Source organism: Gallus gallus, chromosome 1, assembly GCF_016699485.2.
Source record: "Gallus gallus isolate bGalGal1 chromosome 1, bGalGal1.mat.broiler.GRCg7b, whole genome shotgun sequence".
Lineage (NCBI taxonomy): Eukaryota > Metazoa > Chordata > Aves > Galliformes > Phasianidae > Gallus > Gallus gallus.
This window is the reverse complement of record NC_052532.1, coordinates 20,139,439-20,159,506: the sequence shown is the minus strand read 5'-3', so window position 1 is coordinate 20,159,506 and position 20,068 is coordinate 20,139,439. Positions and strand designations below refer to the sequence as shown.

Genomic DNA, 20,068 nt, shown 5'->3' with positions numbered 1-20,068 from the left:
CACAATGTTTAATTCCTTCTTCAGGAAATTTACAGATATACTGAAACCCTGCTTAAAACTTCTACAATATTTTTGCTTTTTTTCCCTTCAAAAATGAAGAATTGAAGAAATTTTTATGTAGGTTTTAGATGAGATGAAGAAGTGTCTTTTTCTTAATTTTAAGAGTCCACGCTTATAGTAATAAAGAACTCACTGCAAAATGAGTTGCAAAATGAGTTGCTAAAAAACAAAAACAAACAAACAAACAAAAGAATAAAACTCATATTTTTAAGAGAAAAAAATAAAAGAATGATTCAGTTGAATATCTGTGCATACAAAGACAGTGTTCACAAACTTCAGTCTTTTTCCCAGAAATATAAAGCTGAATACCAAAGCCCTATACAAAAGCTGATATAACGTAAGCTTGCAACTAAACACATAAAAATAAGGGTGTACTTGTACTTCTATTTTACAGGAAAACCAGGGAATAACAGAGCAGACACTGATTTCCTGGTAGTACACACAGTCTCACTGGCAAAGTAATGAAAACAGCCCAAACATCTATTCATTTCTTGTCCTTGGTTTTGGGCACAGAAACACAAGTTCTCCAGCATGATTGAAGTCTCAAGTTAAAAGTGGCAAAAGATAGACGAAATCAAGAAAATGCAATCTGTATTTCAAGAGAATGAAGACTCGCTTTTAAAGAAAAATGTGAGTTCAAAAGCTGTATTTTGTGGTTGGAGTAGCTTTCTTAGAAGTGAATTTCTGTCATTGTGTTCTAAACAGTTCTTCAGCTCCTGAAGGTTGCTGTAAATATAATAGTCCATAAATTTATTTGGGAATGAAAATAGTATAAAAGATTATCCAGCATTTGAAATATAAATTTCTAAGACTATACCTATTTCTTTTCTAAAAAAAAGAAGAAGCAAAGCTCAACAGAACTATCTGCTGACTTGAAAGAAGGAAATACTTCAGCAAATGGTGTTTACAAAGGTTGTGCTCTACAGCTTTCTCTAATCTCTTAGGCCACAACTAAGAAAATATTTTCAGCTGGGCCAGACTAGCTGGCAAATCTTGTTGCCCTGAGCCATCCATATCACTCCTGGCCCCAAATCACTCCTGGCAGAGTGATCAGCGAGAACTGCAAAATCTGAGTCACCACCTGAACTCCCATCCCAGATGATGTCCCATACTTCATCCTGGTAAGTGCTTCAGGTAGTGCCTACAGCACACTCGATCTCTTTTACCTGTAATTTCCAGACTGGTGAGCTGTCTCTCCATCTCCAGCTTTCTTTAGTGAATATTTAGGCACTTTCAGGCCTTAAGGTGAGATGTTTTTGACTTTCATTAATAGAACAATTTTTTTCTTATTGGTATTGAGAAGTGAGAAGAATGTTCTAGGTCAGTAAGTCCAGTTTAGATGCGGCTGATATTCATGTATCATAAAACAATATGTATTTATAAAAGCAAACAATCTTTGCTAGTAAATATTCAGTGCTAGAATTGACTGCTAGATATTTTAGTATCACCTAAATTTCTACAGAATTAATCAAGGAGAATACTGAAAGTTAAAGATCTGAGGGAATGGAGGTTTTATAACACCCACCTTAACTTCAGTGCAGCATGAATATTGTTTAATTGATCACATTACTGTCTATGATACCTAACACGTCTTCTCTTCACCAGTTGTTTTCATACCTCAGAATGTATTTAGTCTACAGTGTTGACAACTGAAAATTGCATTTAAATAAGAATATAAATTGTTTGCAGGGAGAGAGTTTTTTTTTCCCCCCTGAGATTCTTTGATTGTAGTTTACCACTTCTCTATCTTTAAAGCTGATTTTAATATTTTTCATTAAATCTAGTGCATTCTTTCTTCACAAAAGCCCTGTCTCTTAATTATAACCATTTCCATCAACGACAAGATCAGAGAGCATTTTTAATGCTGAAAAGGATGGAAGGGTAGAAATTAGTACTTAAAGGGTGAAACCATTAGTATTTCTGAGTGCTTCTCTGTATTCATCACTGCCTGATACAGATCAGTATTAATAATGGGAGCAGCCAGACATAATCCATCTGCTGGATATTCCTTTTCTCTCTATGCACTGGCTGCCTTGTCTTCCTTCTCAGACACTGCCTGCTCTGGTCTCCAGACAGGAAATCCAGACATAGTCATTCATCAATGCTGCTATAATCTGTCTGATTTTATTAGCTTTTGAATTTTATCATCAAAATGAAAAGGAAGGGGGAGAAAGAGCTCAGCAGTATGATTCTCCCATACCTATGCATTTTCCTCAGTATAGTGGGTTGAGACCAGAGGAAAATTGAGAAGTTAAAATGCACCTGGTAAATTCCATTTCCCCCTCCCCTCAGTCTTTTATTTTTAAGAGGCTGATCTATTTTATTTGATTTATTCTTCAAAAAAATACGTGTGGTGTCATGCAGTCAGGGTTTGGGGTTGATTGATTGTTTCCCTTAATTTTGGATTTCATGAGTATATATTGAATATTCTGTATTATTGTGGGATTTGTCTGGATGCATCTTCTTTTGAGGAGCAGAATCAAACAGGAGTTTCAAATGGAGTTTTTTTGGAACTGTTGCACTGAGTGAGGTGCTTCAAGCCAAGCTGTCCCCGTGTGAATAACTCCCAATAACTTCCAGTATGGAATAATTTGGAATAGCTGGTTCATACAGGAGCGTGAGGCTTTGTATAGAGAGAATATGGAAATGGAGAGAAAACAGGAGGAGTCTTTGCTCTTTTCTGGCAAAATGACACAAACCACTTCAAATTAGGGTGCGCAATAGAAAATCATAGAGGAGATTTGAGTTTTATTGGTTTTATTTACCTACTGTATCCAGATTCTGGTGAGGGTAAAATTTATGTTGTGAAAAAGGGCCCACCTGGAGCTGCGTGCAACATACTAATGTTTCTCACAGATAACAAATTTCCTGCAGACTCTTATAGATATTCTGCTGTAGTGGTCTAGCTGAAAGTTGATCATGGATACATAGAAGTAAATGAAATTAGGGAGTTCCCTACTCATTGCCTTTTGCGAGACTATATGGAAGTGAATGAAAAGTTATGCAAGTTCTTTCCCTTACACTTTCTGTTGGATGGGAGAACAAATATATGTACTCATGCATCTTTTTACTACTGGCTTTTTAACATCTGTGAGCCATCTGCTTGACTGTTCCTCAGTGTAGGCTTCAGGAAAGAATGGCCTAGAGGTGTTGTGATGTCCGTTTGATTGCTGGGTTGCTGGTAGGCTGAATATGAACTTGGTAGAACTTCTGGCTTGTACTCTGCTTATGGGCCTGTTTTTTCTACCTGTTGTGTGAATAACGTTGCTTAAAGATATAAAGTAATATGCGTAGAAATATTACCAGCATTTTTATACTAGGTTTTAGATGACCCCTTTCATCCAACCATGCTAATCAAGTGTGTGGATATACACATGTATGGAAAATTGAAATCCCAATTATAAACTACTGCTTGATACCAGGAATCTTTGTACAAGTTTAGTACATTTTAAGGAATTTACCCTTCAGTTAATGCTTTGATGGAACTGTCTGACCAAATTTGCCACCAGTAGCACAGATGGCTCCTTATTCTTTGCTTTCTGATTGCAAAAGAAATCACAGTTATGGCCAGTAATGATCAGTTTTGTTATTCAACTCAATCTTTCTGAGCTTGTGCATGTTGATTTACCAAAGTGATTCACGTTTTAATAAGATCTGTATGTCTTACCACAAGAAGCCAACTTAAACTATTCTCTCAGTGTTTATGTGTCACTTGAATTGCATCTAACTGCAATTAGCTACAATTAAGGATATTAACACTTCATTGCCTCAGACCTTTTTGTGCATACCATAGACTTTGGGGCAGAGACCTTGCTGTATGTTTCAGCATTTGCACATATGGCTATAGGTTCAGAAACTCTCATACAAATGATAATTTGGAACTTGGAAGGGTAGAATGTGTATATTGGCTGGTGGGAATCTAAAGCTTTTACCTTAGAAAAAATATATGTAATTCTAGTTGAAGGTAGATTTAGTTGTTAGTCCATTTTCACATGCCTGCAACTTTTAAATAGTTTTTATACTTCTATAAGAAATTGGAACTTTTTCTTAGCTCCACAGCTCCACTTAAAATATTTTCAGTCAATTTATATTCTACTGGTGTGAGAGACAAAAATGTTTTTATCATTTTTAGTGTAGCTGCACATTCAAACAAGTATCATTGTCTTTATTTCTTGGCATACAGATGCAGATATTTGCATCTAGATAAATACTGCAGAATAATTAGATATGTTACTGCATGTAAATAATAAAATCCATCAGGCTTTTTGATATTATTCAATCTGTATGTACAGTCTAATAGACAAAGTAACATTTGCCCCATTTTTCACTCAGAAAACAGGGCACAAAACTGTAAAAATAAAATGTAAATTCCTAATAAACTGCTGATGATTTTTTTTAAAGTTAGTTTGACTACTGATATGTGCCCCCAATTCTGTATTGTCATTTATTTGAATGACATTTAATCAAAATCACTCAGCTGAATGTCTAAACACGTCTTTGAAACTGTGGAGTAAACTGGAATGCCAGGGGTGTTCCTCTGGAAATTGTTACTCTGTGAAACTGTTCATCTGTTATGTCCGTCAAGATGCTCATTCAAAGTCTCAATCTTTAAAAACATCCTAACAGCAATAATTTGACTTCCAAGAACATATTTATTCAGTTCTCACTCTGCAGGGTGTTTGAGCAGCAGCCCAATACACATCTGCCCTCTTACATGGAGACTGGAAATGTGAACATTATGGAACAGAATCTGGAAAAGGCATCAAGTTGATGTCTTCAAGAAGAAGCAGATTAACTTTGGAACTTTCTCAATTCCTGTATTTTTCCAGAATGATATATTACAGTCTTTAGTAGTAGCATTGCTATATTGTTCGGTGTTTCTTATAAATTCACTTTACATTACAGTGTTAAATGCCATTACTGTGACTTTATTTATTTTCCACTTCAGTATGGCATGTGGAGTGGACCAGTAAGCATTCTATCAGTAGAGATCAAAGCAACTTTGGAATTCTTGATGTGTCTGGAATCTTGGTAAATCTGTAATTCTGCAGAAAAATCTAGATTGAAGCATCTGTAAAGAATTTGAAGATTTATGTTGGAATGGCATAAATCTTCAAGCAGTGGAATTATAGATTTATACAGAACTTACACAGAAGGGATCATATGAAATTATTCCTCTCTGGAGAGGAACAACCACACACATCAGTACACATGAAAGGATGATGGAAAGAAGCTCTGCGCAAGAATACTTGGGTCTCCTGGTGGAGGGCTTGAGCCAGCAGTGTGACCCTGTGGCCAAGAAAGCCAATGGTACCCTGGGGTGCATTAAAAGGAAGGTGGCTGGCCAGTTGTGGGAGGTGATCCTTCCCTTCTACTGTGCTCTGATGAGGCCAAACCTGGAGTATTGTGTCCAGTTCTGGACCCCTCCATTCAAGAAAGACAGGAACTTCTAGAGAGAGTCTAGTGAAGGGCCCCAGAGATGATGAGGGGCCTGGAGTATCTCCTGTATGAGGAAAGGCTGGGACACCTGCAACTGTTCATCCTGGAGAAGAGAATACAGAGAAGGGATCTTATCAATACTTATAAAGGGCTGGTTTCAAGTGAATGGGGCCAGGCTCTTTTCAATTTCTTTTACTGGTTGGGGCCTGGCAACAGGACAAGGGACAGTGGGCACGAACGGGAACATAAGAAGATCCATATGAACATGAGGAAAAGTTTCTTCAATGTGAGAGTGACAGAACATTGGAACAAGCTGCCCAGAGAAGTTGTGGAGTCTCCCCTGGAGATGTTCAAAACCTACCTGTGAGGCTTTCCTGTGCAAACTACTATAGGGAGCCTGGTTTGGCAGGGGAGTTGGCCTAGATGATCTCCTGAGGTCCCTTCCAATTCCTATGATTCTGTGGGAGATATTTTTTTCTCTATTTCCAGTTCATCATTTTTGGAAACCCAAGTTGTGCTTTACTGCAATTTACCAGAACTAGAAATATAGAAGATATAGTTATCTGGAATTTAAATCCGAATCAAGTAAATGACGATTTCTTTCAGAAATCATGCAGCTGAAAACCCAGGATTTTTAGTTTTATAGCATAGCTACCAATGAACTGCATGTCAGAACCTTTTATACAATGGTTTGCTCTCAAAATTCTTGTGCAGAAAGTGGGAAACCCATATTTGATCTTTTTGCCTTTAAAACATTCAAACCCTACCCTCCTATCTTGCAGGAGTTGGCTCTAAACTTGCTAACAATCTGTTCTCAGAGCTTGCAGACTGAACCTCTCTCAGAATTAGTGTTTGAGGAGAAGAAATTAAGATGCATGGCAGAAGGGGGAAGGGGGAGCTTGTGCAAAAGAGCACCTAGCTCTGAATCTAACTCTCAGAAAAGTCATCTATGGTATCAGAGCAGTAGGACTCAGGTCTTGCTCCAAAGACTTCAGGCAGCAAATGCTGCCTATTACTGAAGTAGCATCAATGCACTAAAAGTTGTATTTTGAAATAAAAAAGTGTTTTCTAAGAAGTTGAATCTATCTGTAGTGTAATAAATGTACTCTGAAAGCACCTAACTGTTTTTCTGAATTCAGTAATTGGATAAAAGAGTAATTGTGTTATTGAAAAAGCTTTTAGAACTATAAAAATGCATTAGAGGATTACTAAAGGCTATGTGAAGTAGTTCTCGTCTAATTTTGTTTTTAAGCTGTACATAAAGAGAGATAGAAGGTCAAGGTATTACAGTGCATGCCTCAGAAAATGCTTCTAAAAACATTATTGTTGTTTTCCTTGCCTTTGTTTTAAGCTAATTCTAAGAAGCTACTGATCTCGCTTCATAGAAAAAGGTGTTTGAAACAATGGGGGCCTTTAATCAAAGCAAATGCGCATCATCATATATGAAAGCATATGTAAGACTTACGAATACTTTGAATTATACAGTTAAAGAGTACCCTGAAAAACTCTCTCTCAATTTAAGAGACTGCCTGGTTGTGGTGGTTTGACCTTGGCCAGCTTCCAGATGCTCACCCAGCTGCTTTCTCACTCTCTCTCCTCAAAAGGACAGAGGAATAAAAGAAAATGGAAAAGCATGTGGGTTGACATAAAGACACGTAGATCATTCACTAGTTAACATCACAGTAAAACAGATCTGACTTTAGGAACATTAATGTAATTTATTGCCATTTAAAGTAGATTTGAATGGTGAGAAACAAAAGAAAAATTACACCCCTCCAACCCCTTAATTTTTTTTTTCCAAGGCTCAATTTAACTCCTTTGTTCTTGAATCTTTTGACTTCTCCTGCTGTGAATGCACAGGGTGATGGGTAACAGAGGCGGTGGTCAGTCTGTAACAGCACCCCTCTGCTGCTTCCTTCTCCTCACATTGTTTCCTAATCTAGCATGGGTCCTCTCCTTGAGTTGCAGTCATTGGATAAACCTGCTCCAATGTAGGTCTTCCTTGGGCTGCAGTTCTTCAGGAAATATCCACCTGCTCTAGTGTGGGGTCCTCTACAGGCTACAGTATGGATATTCACACTGTAGTTAATTAAGGGCCTTTAATTAAGGCCTGTTGTCTCTTGTATTGTCACTGCTTACTGCAGAGAAGAGTCTGGCTCCATACCCTTTATTGAACTCCATCATGCATTTACACATATTGGTAAGCCTCTAGCCTGCACTGGTGCATGGTGTAATTCATCCCCCTGTGCAAGACTAGGAATTTCCCGTTATTGAACTTCATGAGATTTCCCTCTGACTTTTGTTGAAATGTCTCTAGTAAGTACAAACATCATGCATACCAACCACATCTCTCACTTTCATTTCACTTGGACGACAAAAAAAAAAAAAAAAAAAAAAAAAAACCTACTAGGGGAATTAGTGCCTCTATCTTCCTTTGCTGGTAGCACATGAGGAGGGATGTATTGTTGCTGGTCATGGTGGTGAAAGTCAGATGTGGTTCCTTTTCTTGCCCAGCTGCCAGACCTAGTTACATGAGACCCATTAGAATATAGAAGTGGCAAGACTGACATTTACATAAAGATATAATTGCAGTAGCTAGCTAAAATAGTTATTTTTTTGAAAGCACCCTTTTGGCATGGAAGACTTTCTTTTCACTCCTTTACTGAAGGAGCTTAGTGATTCTACGTATATACTGTCTGATCAGCGTATTGTGTTCATGATCTTTAGTCTTTGCTCAGACAGTGGACTATACACAATTGACCTTCACACCACTGCCACCATAATTTAATTTCCAGTTTAGCTGGTTGTACATTGTAGGAGCTAGCTTCGGAAAAAGGACTAATCACTTATTGAAATCAGAGAGCTGTTTTCAGGCATGTTCAGCTTTTTCTATTTTTCAAATCCATGTTAAACTCTAGAGTTCTGGCAGAGACTTGCAGGAGAAAAATCTTATTTTACAGGAAACTCCCCAATAACACTAAGTTGTTGGGTTAAGGTTTTCCACAGGCAAACTAAACCTGGTGTAATTCAGCAAAAGATCTGAGTGTAGAAAATGGGTGGGTATGAAAATGGATCAGCTCATCTGGCAATTTCTATTGTAATATTAATTAGAGGAATAAATAGAAAATGCAGTAATGTTCTATTCTAATTTTATTGGATTCTCACCATTACTTTTCACAACAGAGGGGCTTCAGTCCTTACATGTCACACATCAGTATTTTAAATAACTAGATTGTCTATCTTTTCTGTTTTGTGATAGCTACTCAAGCACCCCCCCATTTTCTCTCCTGGGAGCACCAGTGATGGCATCATACACTACTGCACCATCTACAGTGCCCTGCTTCCAATATGAAGGTCTAGTTCTCTAGTGCTAAGCTCTCTGCCTTTGCATGATATGCATCTAGGACCAACAACTGGAGTAAAATTATTCTCTGGCAAATATGTAGTGTGGACATGAAGAACTAGAAATAAGGAATAGCAGCAAATCAACCTCTAAGCCTGCTGTCATTTCAACACCCCAAAAAGTGATGGACACACCCAGCATTTCTTTTAGCAAACACAGTGATAAACAAAGAGTGCACACAGGTTTCTCTTTCTTTTAATACAATAGGAACAAGGAGAAAGAAATTATTTTTGGTCAGGCACTCTAATACCAACATGCAGCTCTGAACCATGGTACTTCAATTCTATCCTTCCCCAAGCTCATTGTAGGAAATAGTTCTTTAGCAGGTTTCAGATTTTCTTGTTGCTTTTTAATTTCTACAAGCACAATCAGTATCCTCATCTTTCTAGGTCTTTCTCCAGGAAATTTTTCAGCTCGAACGGCTTATTTTTGTTTAAGGCTATGTGACAGGGAGATGGCTTCCCTTGTTTCTAGCTAGCTTGTTTAACAAAGGAATATAATTGCTTTGACCTACATACATGTCAGTTAGACATTAGACATTGAAGAAATTCTGACTGAAAGGAGGAAGTCATCAGAGAATAACTCAGGATGATTTTAAAGAAGAGGAATGAAGATGAAATAAAATACAATACCATGCTTATGGGCTGCCTCAATTCCTTGAAACAAGATTATTTATTTATATCAGTTAATCTGTAGAAATATGATTCTTAGCTTGAGGATAGAGGACAAACACGTAACAACAAATTTTGATATATTTCAGGTACAGACTCCTCTAGTTAGCTCTTCATTTTTGTCTTCTTAACTGTCAAAGTGGTGTATATGGATGTATTATAGAGGACTCAAATAATTCCATCTACTCCTAAACTGCAATAAAATATGTTAAGAGGATATCATGTAGCTGTGTTGTATCTATATTGTTTCAGCAGCTAAATTTAAATAAGAATATACTTCAGCCCATTACAACACTTACACCTTTGTTTCCACAGTTTCATGGCTTATGGTAATTATAAGCAGCAATTTGTCAAGTGAATGATTTTTGCCTATCAGATCCAGACAAACAATGTTTACAGAGTTTCCTTAACCCACCATTACCTACTGGGTAATGTTGATTAATTCTGATACTTTCAGCCCTGTATGGGGTGGTACTAGGTGGTAAAATACAGGATTTCCTGTAGGCTGACATTTCCCATCTCTGAGATATAGAAATAATTGTCATTGTACTTGCATATGTGAAGAAATTTGTGTGTTTGCTAATCTGAGGTGAAAAGGTCACTTGTGTGCTTCAGGCAGATCTCCAGAACAAATAAAGATATGATTATATGACAGATACCCCCCCCCCCTCCTCCCCTCCACTCTAACTAATCTCATCAGCACAGTATGGTACCTTGTCTTGAATGTAGGCCAGCAACCAGCATGGATATCTCTTTGCAGAAGCCTGTTCTGCCAACTTTTCATTACTATTACCTTAGCAAACTTGAACTTGGAGCAGACTTGTCTTCCTGCATTCAAATACAGAGTAAACTGCAATGCAGATAAACCTGTGCTGCGAAACATTCATTTCTCCTAATGTGCTCTCTGAGAGTTAGCCATCTCATCTAAGTTTGTTTTCTCCTTTGGTGATCAGTGGACATGAACTGCACCCATAGAGTGATTCACCCTACAGGGCTTGGATGTCCAACACAGGAAGGCTTCAAGCATTTCTCACAGAGTTCAGAATCTCTCTCAAACCTTTTAAGTGGCATTAAGTGAGAAAGTCTCACCTTTGAGATTGACTTCATTTATTTATTTCTAATTTTTTTTTGTGAGCTTTCTGACTGTTCATGGAGAAGTACTCCTCATGCCCTTCATCAGTTTTCATTACCATTTTTAGTGGATTAAGAGTATCTTTCTGTCAATTTTACCTATATATTTCACATGGCATCAGTCTTTCTTTTCCTTCTTTCTTTTCATTGATCTTGTTTTTACAAACCTTTTTACTCAGTTAACAACCTGGAGTATTGTTTAAAATGAAGTGTGTAGATTGAAATTTGTGTTACGTATTGTAAGTCCTTGTCATTTTTCTTCTCTGTAATTTTAAGACTTATTAAAATGTAGATGACAGTACTGGAAATGAATCATGCCTAATGCATTTTATTATTACTGTGCACTGTAAAACACTGAATAAAACAGTACTCCGAGAAATTCACATACAGAGCCACTTCTTATTATATGTGCTCCTGAGTAGCCTAAGCATGGATTAACTAGCTCACATTAGCTATATCATTATTCACTTGTGTGAGTCCTTGTTTGTAAGAAGGAAATCACTGTGAATAGATCAATTGATACATGAACTTTGCATGGTCAAGATCTTATTTTAAAGCATCTTTCTCTGGTAAATGAAAAAAATATGCAATAGACAAGCAAAATTAGGGACTGGTTTTATGCATGATTCACACAGGAAATGTATTATAAATGGCATTAAGCTGTAGTCAATTACATTTTTGTTTCAGTGAATGTTATAGGGCTAATCAACTCCTAATAGTATAACACAAATTTGTCAATATATAGTTTTAGAAAATGAAGTATATGTGCTCATTGGTCAGAACATGTCTGCATAGCAAAAAAAAAAAAAAAAAAAAAAACCAATACAAAACAAACAAACAAAAAAAGCGATGGAGGAAAGTTAGGTTATTTTGAATCCAATCAGTACAACAAAGCACTTACCCTAGTAGAAGTAGGTATTTTGTTCATTTCTGGAATGCTTTTAAAAATACTACTATTCCCTGGATATCAGAATACACTGTGTTTTAAATTGCCAAAATCTGAGTTAGTAAGCTAGTGTGAAAGGGATACATAATGTGAACATGCTAAATGTGTTTTTGAGTATATTGTTCAGTAAGATTTGGTAATGAAGAAGCTCATTTTCTATGGACATATATTCACTGAATTCTGAAGTTTAATAGCTACAGTTATGTAAAAGTCAACAACAGTTTAAATTGTGCTTTACCTTGTGTAATATAGCACATACTTCCTCAGAAAATAAAGATTTGGAGCTTTTAAGCAAAACTCAACTATTGACTTCACTGAGGATCAGGATTTTGTTTCCACTGTTTTTCAGAGGCAGCTGTCCTTTTAGTACTCGAGCCTTTGGTTTCTGAGAGTTTCAGATCACTCTGAGATTAATGTGAGCAAACAGCACTGTACATCTAGTAGAGTCCTCAGCTACCAAAAAACGATATGAAAACAGCTATGACAAAACCTTGCTTTGTGCTGTGTGCTTCTAAAGCGAAACGAAGAATTCCCAGTAGAACGTACTGGAGATGCTGCTGGAGACAAAAGGAGAAGGGGAACTCAAGACATTTTTAATTCTTCCTCCTTCTATTGAAAACACATCAAAGGGGTGTGGGAGGTTAAGTGGCTTTTGGCTGAGCAAAATTACTGTGCAAAGAAACCCAGAGAGAGAAAATTAAGGAAAGCAGAAGTAATTGGTTGAATGAGATTCAGATGGCTGCAGGAACAGAAGGAAAATGGAGTGAGTTAATCAGTACCTTATATCATGTATCTCAGATAAAAAATGGAGAAATAGAAACTGAAGTGAGAGGTGAAAATTTGTCTCCAGTTGTAATAAGGGACTGGTCTCACTGCTAAAACTGCAAATCGCATCAACTCCATAAATCCCTGGTCTGAATTAATGAACTCCACATAGGCCAATTAGCAGCTGTAAGAAAATACTGTTTTATGATCACTTACACCAAAATTAAGTAATTAATTTGGCAACAGAGGCACTCAAACTACAGGTTTTCAGGGATAACCTTGGTCTTTGAAGAAATATGGCTTGCATTTACAGGTTGGCAAATTCGTTAAAATAAAGAAGCAAACATAAAGTTGCTTTTTAGGTGATGGAAACTGAGCCAGAATCTTATTAATACTTACACAGAAACAGATTGGGGAAAAATGATTTTATGGCTCATGTGAATATCTGTTCTCTCTTTAATGATGATTAGCTCCTCACTGTAGTCTTAAAAGGTCAGGGTTGAAAAAGGGCAGGATGGTAAGGTCATCATACCTTCCAGCAGATGAAATATGCATGATTTAGCTGGCCTTCGCCCTGCAAATACAGAGAAGTTTTAAAAATGTCAACATTAAGTAAGACAAATACTATTGATTTTTCTTGTTAGATGAACCATCTGTCTTTTTCATGCTAGGGTGAATTACGACTACTGCTTGTCAGTAGTACTGGTGGTATTTGAATCTTTTTTCTGCTCAAAGTTAGTCCTCATTGAAGGCTCGCATTCCTGGAGCACTAGAGCTTTCTGTGCCTTGTGGTATGGACATACCATCTAGTTTTGCTGGCAGAAAAGGCTACTGCCCCCAACTCCTTGTTTTGCTGTCAAGAGATGATTGCCCTCTTGGAGCTGCCTGCAGACCGCTCATGGGAGCTCTCCCTAACCTTTTGCAAGAAAATGAACTGGGCTAGCTTAAATAGTTTAAAATAATATTTCTGCTAGGCTGTCTCCTTCTGATGAGTGACTGCAATATTTTGGTGAAGTTTGTATGCAGGGAATAGCTCTCTTCTGTGGAAGGGGACAACCACAGGCATACTCTTCAACCGGAATTTAACCGTCATCATCTTCTTTTTTTTTTTTTTTTTAAATCAAAAAGGTGTATACTATAGTGAGTTCTGCCATTGTGCTTTACTTCTACTATCATGTTTCAGAATATTTCCCTTAGACACACTAATGCACCTACAGCCTGGCATTCTGTACATTTCTATTTTATAATTACAGAGTTAATCAGGTGTAACTTAGGCAAAGTATAAAGTGTCTTCTGAAGTGCATGGGCTTTATGCATTCAGAACACTGCAACATGATTTATATCACTGGTTTACTGTAGCTTAGAATAAATTTGAGAGGAAACAGATTGTTTGCTCTCAGTTATTAGCACAGTGGTCAGTAGTGTTATAACAAACTAGTCTGGGTTTGTATAATTATGCTGCAGTAGTATAATGAATACAGCAAACACAGATAAAGAATATGATCAAAAGGGCGCATTATAGATTTTATTTTTCTATCACAGTTTCCAGATTGTTGTGAGGGATTAAATTGTTCTGCCTTCCTTGGCTTAAAAAAAATGCTCATGCTTCTCATACTTTCTCAATGCTCTGAAATAAAGTACTGAGATGTGAAAGTGAATAGAACTGTCACAGTTTTTGGAGCACTTCTGCATTTAGAATATTCCAGGGTGTTTAAGTTTTCTCTAGGACACTGACTAGGCTACCACTGGATTGATTCTACCATTGTAATTTTCTCTTTATCTCAATATTCTAATTAAAATTATAACCAAATTGTGAGTCAAGGCTGCATTTGCTGTAGATTTGGCTCTGACATTCTTAATGTTTTAGAGCATATTCAAAATTAATGTTAATATGCTAATCTTAAGAATTATTTCATAGTAGTAACTTAAATGATCAGAAATCATTCTTTCTCTTGCAATTTTCCTTTTGTCTGAACACCAAATCCCCATCACATCAATCTGCTGAAATTGATACTTCTATCTTTGCCTAGGTTTACACGAAATCTTGGAGAAATGTGAAGGGAAAGAGCTTTGCTGAAGAAACTTCATGATGTCTGAAAAGAATGATAACCACTCTACTTTGAACCCACATGTTAAATGCCTACAGGAACACTTTTTTCAGCTGATGACCTTGGAGTTCATTATATCCATTTATTCTTAGGAGAATTGGTTTACAAAACTCTCTTTAGTCAATTTTAAAAAGAAAAATTTCATTTTAAACACTATTATATTACTGCAGTGAGAAGTCATCAGTACAATAGTGTCCTATATTCTCTCATGCACCTGTGATGATTATAAAATGCTTTTTTCCCCCTAGTACTGGATCATTCAAAGATATGTTTACCTAAAACAGGTATTATTAATCAATAAAAATATTAGTATATTTTAGTTCCTGATGTGCTATTTTCAACACATAGAATCCAGAAATTATTGAATTGCCTCAAAAATCATGAGAAATGGACCTTGAATTCATGAAAGCACTCAATTTCCCTGAAGCCCATCAGAAATCAATTTTTTTCCCACTGATTTTTAAAGGGAGTTCTCCAAAGTAGTTAAATAGAGGTGAGTTATAGTTAAGTGCTTCCAAGTCAGAAAGGAAATGACTATAATTATTTTCATGTAGTCTAAAAAATACCTTACAAACTCCTAAAAAGTTATCAGTTGAAATAATACTGCAGCAAGAAATAGGAAAATATTTTTGCAAGCAAAAAGGAATAGAATACCGTAGTCCAAATTTTTGGTAAGTATTGCTTGAGGTCAAGATATTATTATTATGTTTGATGGAAGTATGAATGTCAGTCAAATTGCAGAGATTATAGTTTTAGAGGTCAAGATTGGAGGCAGTCTTTGCTGTAGTGATGTGAGTTTGGATGCCACTATACATGCCACTATGGAGAAAATTTACTTTATCCTGGACAAAACCATGTCAGAGGCCTTGTCCTGATGCTCTTGTGCACTGACGGTGTAGGATTTCCTTGTGCCAAAGGCTGCTTCTGAAGCATAATTCTTAATAACTGCTGATAATGCTTCAGGCCTTCTCTGAATTTCTTTAGTAATGAAGAGTCCTCTTGTATTGTCAGACATCCGGTAGCAAAGAGCTCTGCAATTTAGCTCTATTCCATGTGGAATGCAATATAGTCTTTATTGCATATCTCCTAACCCAACAAATAACATGTATTTTGATTTTCCCTAAACTATGGATGTATCATACACTGAATACTAAGAGAGCTCTCGGTCAGAATGTAGACAATTTTCTACAAGCCTTTCTGATTTCTATCTCTTATGAGAAAATTAGTATATATTTTTATACTCTACCCTGGAGGATTGTGTTATGTAGTCTCTATGCAAGCTTTTACCTGTTATCTGAAGGTATGAAATATCAATTTGCTGGCTTTCAAGGAGCATTGCCTACAAGGCTTTGACATGCTCCATTTGTTGGAATCAGACCAACTTCTCTTCCATTCACACTTTTCCAGACTATTACACCTTTGATTTAGCTTCACATTTAGGCACTCCAACTGGTGGAACAGCTCTTTGAATTTTTTCTTTTACACAAGGCTTCTTCATCATCTTCTTTCATGGAATCTCTACTATCAGTGTACCTATGTGTGGACGTATGTACAGACATGAAACAGAAAAATGCCATTCTCACCTACCTCCTGTGAGTCTGCATTTCCATACGTACTCCTCATTCTTCTGTGGCCTTTGAAATCTTAGTGGTGGCTGAAGGAGCTGAGGCAGTATGCTTTGCTGTTTGTTGCTTTGTGTTTTCCAGGGCTTGAGAATGTGGTAGAGAGTATTCACAAGAACTTCAAAGCCTGCCAACTTGTGGGGTTTCTGCTGTTATCCAGGGATACAACTGTGTAGACTGTGTGTGCCCCTTGTTCTGTTATTCCTCATCCCTTCGATCTCAACCAATATACAGAAGTAAACTTACCAATATTCTTGGAATCACATGACCATGACCAACAGTATGTGTGTCAGGTGCATAAACATCCTTCTTCCTGGCAGACACTAAAACTAAGAGAGCAAAGAGGGTATTACTCTGTATGTTACTACGTACTAGCTAGACAGATATGTTAACATCTCTGCAGTCAGACGTTTTTTTAGCCTGCGGAGTGATTTTCAAGTCTTGGTAAGACCTATTAAGATCATCTGAATTCACTGCTGATGGCTTTAAAATTCTTAAAAGAGTCAGTGAGTTAGAAACAAGCTTCATTCTTGGTAAAGTCGTTGCGATTTATGTATGCATGTATTTATTTATTTATTTTGAAACTGCCACTGAAAATTTAGAGGCACTGTACTTAGATTTTCTTAAACACTTCTAACCTTGTGCTTGACTAATCTTGTTTAAGTCAACAAAGCTACTCATAGAACAAACTGAAGTGCGTACCTGTTCAGAGTGGCTTTTAGGAGCGCTTATTCACTAGTCTTTTTATTATGTTGGGAATAGTCATTAAGAATTTCAAACATTAGCTTTTACTGTTATTAATTATTGCTAAATACTGGATTTTACTTTTAAAAGGAGTAAGGTTAACATATTCTACTATGGCACTTTGTTGAAGCTGTTAGAACAAACTTTCTAAAAACTCAGCATCTGCATGTTGTGCCAGAAGCATAGAAACACATCAGTTGTTTTGTCTGGTCACACAGGAGTCATAACTTCAACACAGAGGTTCTGTTTTTTTTTCACTTAGCAATGTTGTTTGATAATATTTTGTCATTTTTATGTGTTATATAATTGATGTTTACAATTTTGCCAGGAAACTTCAGTGTGTTCCTCGTGGATTTTCTAAGTAGCATTTAATAGCTAGGCAAAAGTACCTGTAGAGCTCAAATAGTGTGCTATCATGCAGTCTTGAACACTATAACTTTCTGTAGTACATACAGGGCCTGTGTTACTCTGAAAGCTGAAAATGTTAAGTGATCTGACTTTTTAAGTAAAGATTTTAGTAGCAATTGCAACCAGGATGTGATTGTATTTTAAGGTCATATTTTAAGTGAGGTGATGAGTCTTGGTCAGGTATGATGCTGATAAAAGGTGAATGGTTTTAGAGTTTGTCATCTAAGAACTAAAATATCATTGGAATAGTTGTGACATTCCAGTTGCCCTTAACTCAGATCCAAAACAAGGGCACCTGTCCAGACCTTGCTCATTTTATGGAATCACAACAGGCTGATTTGTATAGTTGCCTAGATGAGTATTTATGAACAAAAAGGGACTTAAAAATACATTTGTTTTGTCTTCAAGAAGCAATCAAAAAAGAAATCAGACATCTGGCATTTTAAGATTCACCCCTGGAATGAACTCAACCCCACCTTTAACTGTAAGCAGTGTATACAGCAAATATTTAAATTTTTAAACTATCTAATATAAGAATAGATCAATATAGTTTCACCTGTTCACTAGATATTTCTCTCTTCTCTTTCTGTTTGTGTGACACAGATATTTTAGAATGAAAGCATGATCTCTTCCTTTTCTCTTTGTCAGCCTCCAGGAAAAACTAGTTCTCATCTCTCCTACTTGTCAGTGAATTTGTTCAGCATACATGTGAAAAAATTCTAAGGTGGCATTCATTAAAAAAAAGAGAGTTTATTTGGTGTTTGTAGTCTCAGACAGTAACCAATTCAAAAATCTTCCTTTAGAGGCCTTAGAAGGGCTCTATTCTACGTACACCTCACTCTCTGTGTTGGAAATATAATAATATGCTCAAGAAGAACTGCAATCCTTGAAGCAGCAAAACAGAAAAAGTTGCCAAATATATCTATGTAATAGATTTTCAGGATTTCCCTTCTAATCATTTCCCTGTTCCTTTGTCAGCATCAGATTTAATCTATAAAGGCAGTGGTTTCTCTGATACAGACATTGATTATGTTTGAAGAAAGTGTTTGGACAGCTTGTTTGGATCCGTGATTTAGAGTATTTTGCAATTGCTCTCCCAAATAAACCGTGAATGCGTTACTGCTTTCTTTTAGTGAGCAGCTTCTTAGTAACTAGAATCAGACATAAAAACAACTGCCTGAAGAACAAAGTTGTTTACTGTTTTATAAACATAGCTCTTTGAGATCTCCTGTCCATATGGTATAGGTTTTGTAGTCAGATGTGTTAGCATCATCTCCCTGGAAGTGAAAGGGCACAGGATTGTATTGCTGTTTCACCTCTCCTTCAAACACTTTGGAAGTGGCATGCTAATAGCATACTGCAAATAACTAGATACACATAGATAAACATTTTTTTCCTGCCTGTTGATATGTAAATACAAAAACCAAACTAGTCTCATCTCTGCACTCACAGTGGACACAGTTACAACAATGGCAGAACAAGAATATTAATTTCTTGAGTATAAAGTGAGTCAAATGTTTACTTTGTATCAAAATATAGCCTTTATAGGTGTAGATATAGTGATTGTAAAGTGAAAATAATGTGTGAGGCATGAAATGGGGCTCTAATGGGCTTTTAATGGCTGTCTGATCATCTGCTATGAAGAAAGAACCAACTAATACAGTATGAGGTAAAAGACCTCCTACTCTGTACAGATTCTCTTTTAAACTGAATTTGAATTTACCTAAAAAAAAAAAACCCACCAACAACAGGCAATTGAGCAGTTGAATGCCACAATAAACTTTAGTTCTAACAAACTTCTGTGGAGCAACCAACTTAAATTATAGCATGCTAGTTTACGTCATTAAAGGCTCATCTCCACAAACACAAAGTAGAGGTGGGGGAACCCCAGTAACCTCAGCAGGAGCCTCCAACCTGTCTCTTTCCCAGGCTAACTTGAGATAAGCTCTGTACTCCAAGGGCGAGAACCACTAATTTGAGTTAACTGTACAGTTTTTCCTGGGGAAAACCACACAGACTGAGGGTATTTACTGCCTACAGGCATATGAGGTTCATTATTGGGTTCAGGGGAAGAGCGTTTGAAGATTGTATGTGACTAACAATGACATGTTTGGGAGAATGAATGAAAAGTCAGGGGAAAAGAGGAATCACGCAGGTCTGGGGAGGAACAAGTGTGGCAAAATAGAATGAAAAGGATAAAATTGTCCAGTTGCATGTAAACAGGGTTCTTGTCCATATGCTTGTCATGTGTCCCACAGTCTGTCCTGTCTTCTCGTTAAATCCAATTTACTGCTATTTGAGTTATGGGCTGACTATTCTATGTGCATGTGTGTATGTTGGAGTTATGTGACAGCAAAGGGCGATGGGCAATGAATGACATGTTGTTCTATAAATGACTTCCTGGACTACCAAAGAAGCTAAGTCTATCTACCTAAAGTTTTGAGCAGAGAGAATATTATTGTTTCTATTTGCAATATTATCCTATTATGTATCTGCCAAGAACCAGATCAAAGCAGGGCTGGTTAGGTGAAGCAGTTTATTATTATAGAAAAAGGCTTTTTGAAGTATCATAGACTTGTGCTGAATGAAAGATGCTATAAATAAAAATCAGTACTTTTAATTGCAGTGATTATTTTTTATTTTTTATTTTTTTCCTGTTATTGCCCACAGATTCCTTTGGTATTGCTCTTATAGTGGTGTCTGTGTATGCATTTTGGAGGACTGGGAGAAAACAGGTAGAGACAGATGTAGATGGCTTCCCTTAGGAGATT

The 20,068-nt window shown here is 36.7% G+C and overlaps 1 long non-coding RNA gene across 2 annotated transcripts in view; it reads left to right on the top strand.

Annotated features, from left to right (window-relative positions):
• LOC112533151 overlaps nt 1-20,068 on the top strand; it is an 88,082-nt gene that overhangs the window by 17,237 nt on the left and 50,777 nt on the right. For both annotated transcript variants that reach the window (XR_005842607.2, XR_006932269.1), the window contains one exon: nt 455-690. This is a non-coding gene — a long non-coding RNA (uncharacterized LOC112533151). The remainder of the gene's footprint in view (nt 1-454; nt 691-20,068) is intronic.